The sequence below is a fragment of the Silurus meridionalis genome, chromosome 27 (assembly GCF_014805685.1).
Source record: "Silurus meridionalis isolate SWU-2019-XX chromosome 27, ASM1480568v1, whole genome shotgun sequence".
NCBI lineage: Eukaryota > Metazoa > Chordata > Actinopteri > Siluriformes > Siluridae > Silurus > Silurus meridionalis.
The window spans coordinates 1,032,501-1,037,500 of record NC_060910.1 but is presented as its reverse complement, the minus strand read 5'-3'; the positions used below and the strand labels follow the sequence as shown (position 1 = coordinate 1,037,500).

Sequence of the window (5,000 nt, the reverse complement as noted above, 5' to 3'; positions counted from 1 at the left end):
TGCACACACATATTGAGAAAGTTTAATGGGAATAAGTGTAAAAAAAATGTCAACTTTATGACAAAAGTTTCTGTCATCCATCCAGTAGCTTGTATCTTTAATCTGTGTTAATGATATCACAAACTCACCCCTGATTCAGTTTTTTACAGAAATACACAAAAATCTTTATAATATACAATTGGGACATTTGAATCAATAAATATTAGGGTTTTTTAAGTTTTGTGTCTAAATAATAATATTTAAAAACCTTTATGTTCAAATGTTAGCAATACAACCAGACTGCATCTGAATTACAGCCAGATTACAACTAGATTACAGACAATATACAGACTGTTTGCAGATGGATTACAGCCAGATTACAGATTATAACCAAATTACAGATTACAGACTGTTTGCAGCTCAATAACATCTGTATTGCAACCAGATTACAGATGGATTACAGCCAGATTACAGCCATATTGCAGCTGAATTGCACAAATGTAATGTTTTATACTCATAAGAAAGGGTCGACAGAAACATCTCTACTGTACTCATAGGTCTTCCTTCAGAGTGTTAATGAGATCCAGTCAGGTGTAGCTCAAATTCTGAGGTAAAACTGATAACACACACACACACACACACAAACCAAGGAAGTTCCCTGATGTTTGCTGTGGATGTAGTGAACACCACTGATGCTCCTCTTTATAAACTGACCTTCTCATCGAAAGATCTCGAGATCTGCAGCTGCGTGTTTTCAGCTTTTTTTTCTGCATAATTGTGAAGTCTGTAATAATCCAAGTCATCAGCATGAAGTTTAGGAATCAGTGACTGTGGGCATTTGATTTTCTTACTGCATGTCAACAATATCACAAATAAGAAACTATAATCATTGCAATGTTTGGAAATTTCACTGACAGGAACAACAACAGTGTGTGACAAACACTAATGCTAGTTAAACTGATGCTAGTTACACTGAGGCTAGTTAAACTGATGCTAGTTAAACTAAGGCTAGCTACACTAATGCTAGTTAAACTGATGCTAACTACACTAATGCTAGTTAAACTGATGCTAGCTACACTGAGGCTAGTTAACTGATACTAGTTAAACTAAGGCTAGCTACACCAATGCTAGTTAAACTGAGGCTAGTTAAACTGATGCTAGTTACAATGCTAGCTTTCATTTCAGTAGTTATAATGTCAGGTTTGCTCTGAGTCTGTGTTAGAAATGGTATAACTACACAATACAAACTTCACTATACAACACTTATTATACACTACATTCTGTAGACTATACAACATACACTTTACACTACATAGCATTCACTATACAACACACACTATAGACTACATGCTATAAATGACATATAACACACTATACAATACAGACTATACACTATACAAACCAGTATCAGGTTGTGTATTTCACCCCGAGGCCTTCAGTGATGTTCTATTGTTCAGGTAGATATCCACCTCCTAATCCCATCATTATACACCACATCTCCAGAACCCATCAGTATTATAGAGAAGTGCAGTAGATCAGAGCTGCATCTCACACAGGATCTCATACAGTCCCAATGAGTTCATCACTAAAGCAACAAACACAATGATCACAATTCAACACGTCTCCTTTCACTGGAGCCACAACTCCACCTCCACATACATCATCTCCAGCAGGAGCATCCATATTCACCTCCTCACATCACCCCAGGGTTTCCTGCGTTTCTGTGCATTTCCTTTTTTTCTGGGGATTCGAAATGAAGACAAATTGTGTGCAAATTCTAGAGGAAAGAAAATGCAGAAGTATAACATTTCATGAAGAAGCATATCAACTGTTTTGGTGACCTTTTTCTCATCATGTCCAGCTCCAGTTTCTTAAAAACTCCATCTTGTAAATGTCCTTGTAAGTTTATCTGATAGGTCTGAAATCTGATTGGACAGAAACACAAATGTAAACATACTCAACTCAAACAGTGCAACTGAGAGAAAAACTGTAGAGACATATAACATGTATATATAAACACATGACATATATATTCAAATGTACATTTTAACTTAAAAATAAATTAACATTTTGACTTAAATGTAAGTATTCTGATAGTGTTTAGGCCAGCAGAGGACGCCACTGACATACACACACACACACACACACACACACACACACACACACTACTCTTTTCATTATACAGTATACACTATGCACTATACATCATACATACACACTACACACTGTACACTAAATGCTATGCACTACACACTATACAACACAACACACTCAGCGTGTTTCATACCATTTCAAACAAAGTCTCTTCTCAATAATGAAGGACGTCAGTACATTGTAGTACATTTGCATGTTTTTTTCAAACCAGTTCAGGTCTAATCTGCACGGATGCAAACAAATATGTGTCTCGTCCTGTGTTCTCCTGCTTTCTTTAGAGGTCGTAGAACATTTACCCAGGGGTTCCTTACAGATACAGACCTCGAGCCTTTTCTAATGTTCTACTGTTTTACATCACCTTCCTGAACTGAAGCATTTCTCAGGAGAGCATGTTCCTTCTGCACAAGACTTTTACAATCGGGTTCATTATGGTTCCTTCTGATGCCACCTTGTGGACGACTGTTTATCTGCAGACTAAAAGATTTCTCAGGAAATATATCTGTTGAAATCAGTTTTCAGATCGGACCATTGTCCAACCTGAAAAATACAACATGGAGCTAAAGTTCACACACGTTGAGCAGGAACTGGTTAAAGATTCTTTGTAAAACCCTACAAGTAAAGAACCCTTTCAGGTGTAAAGGTTCAGTGTGTATTTTTAAAGTTGAAACTGTACAAAGTGTTAAAGAACCCATGAGGAACTCGGTGCACTAGGCAGAGTATCTTACATCTAGAACCCTCAAACATATTACATTATGTTAAGAGTTCTATCTAAAACATCTCTCAGGAAAAAAAAAGTTTTTCAGGAACTTTTGTTTGTGAAACTGGCAGAGGTAAAAAAAAATCCAAACAAACAAACAAAAAATTCTGTACATTGGATTTCATTCAGCAGATAAAGTTTCATGTTTATTTTTTCATTTAGAGCATTTTATCTGTAGAACCCTACACCTGAAGAACCGTTCCAAAAAACCAACCTATTTCTCGCTCAGGAAAACGATATGTTCTTGAGAAACCCTTGTTGGTGAAACTGGCAGAGTTCAAGAAGTGAGTCAACTCTGAGAAATACACTTTAAAAAAAGACTTGGTTTCTCTTTTTTATCAACTGCATCTGACTGAAGTGACCACACTAAACAAAACCTAAAGGTTCTTCAAGTGCGATTCCATCAAAGGTTCTATGTAGAAACCTGTAACAGAGGGCTTCTTTGTTATAAACTTGCTTAATGTCATTTTATAAAATACTTACGATCCTTATGGCTTGTAAATTCATGACTTCTTCATTAGGGTCAATGTAGAAGAACCTTTCAGAAGTCTGTCATGCGCTATGTTGAATCCTGCAACTAAGAATTTCCTTTTTAAAAGGACAGTTTGATGTGAACGTTTTATTTCACAATCCTGAGGAAAATGTGCTAATTGTTTTGGTTGATTGAATTGTTGATTGTTTAATTGGTTGATTGTTTAATTGGTTAATAAACACAGAGACATTAACAGAACGCCTTTATCGTGAATGCTGAAGTGTTGAAGTTGGTTGCTGTTGACATATTTTTCAGCTTCAAAAATATTAATTCCACATTTAGACCCTAGGCGGGTCTCGGGGCGGAGCAAAAATATGTTTCATGATATTGGTTAAATCTGTAATAATGGTGGACCCCCCTCGCACCCACCAATGATTTTGATGTTAAATGTTTTGTAAAGTGTGTTTAAAGTTTCTGAACGTGTGTATGTGTGTGTGTGTGTGTATGTGTGTGTGTGTGTGTGTGTGTAAAGGGCTACTAATTTATTTTTCTCTTTTTTTATTTTTTCTACACACATAGACTAGGTTTTTTTCACTCTGTACTAAATGGTTAACAATAAAATAAATAATAAAAGAAAGTGTTTTGTGAATGATCTGAAATGCTTCTGAAGATGTTTCTCATGCTGAGTCTCACTTCCTGTATATTAGTGAGTGTAAAGGAGCAGAAATACAACCAACCCAAATCACCATTAATAAACACTCAGGAGACAAAACACATGCCAACAAAAACACTGCTTCATCAACGGGAAATAAACTTTTCATTCCACATTTAGTCTCCATGTCCTGTTATAATGAGCTCCACTCTTCTGGGAGGATGATTTTGTGGAGATTTATTCAGCTGCAAGTGTGTTAGTAAAGTCAGGTAGTGATGTAGGAGATGTGAGGAGGTCTGGGGTGCAGTCAGTGTTCACATTCATCATGTTCAATATGGATATAATCATTTATAACTAATTCATAATTAATGTAATGTGTACAGCAAAGTTCACACAGCTCAGCGATGCTTTATCTCCAGTTACAGTAACCAGTACCCTGCTACAGTAACCAGTACTCCAGGTACAGTAACCAGTACTCCTGTACAGTAACCAGTACTCCAGGTACAGTAACCAGTACCCCTGCTACAGTAACCAGTACTCCAGGTACAGTAACCAGTACTTCAGTTACAGTAACCAGTACCCCTGCTACAGTAACCAGTACTCCAGGTACAGTAAACAGTACTCCTGTAGCAGTAACCAGTACTCCAGTTACAGTAACCAGTACCCCTGCTACAGTAACCAGTACCCCTGCTACAGTAATGAGTACTTCTGCTACACTAATGAGTACTCCTTCTACACTAACGTGTACTCCTGTTACAGTAACCAGTACTCCTGCTACAGTAACGAGTACTCCTTCTACACTAACGAGTACTCCTGTTACAGTAATGAGTACTCCTGTTACAGTAACAAGTACTCTTGTTACAGTAATGAGTACTTTAGTTACAGTAATGAGTACTCCTGTTACAGTACCCCATACTCCTGTTACAGTAATGAGTACTTCAGTTACAGTAACAAGTACTCTGTTACAGTAAAGAGTACTTCAGTTA

At 36.9% G+C, this 5,000-nt stretch overlaps 1 protein-coding gene across 1 annotated transcript in view; it reads left to right on the top strand.

The window, feature by feature from the left end:
• The window catches only part of rasl10a (RAS-like, family 10, member A), a 12,279-nt gene extending 10,207 nt beyond the window's left edge, over positions 1-2,072 (top strand). Inside the window, exon 3 of the mRNA XM_046841692.1 lies at positions 1-2,072. This exon is cut by the window's left edge and continues 1,032 nt beyond it. The gene's annotated coding sequence lies outside the window, so the exon portion shown is untranslated.
• Positions 2,073-5,000: the final 2,928 nt, after the last annotated feature.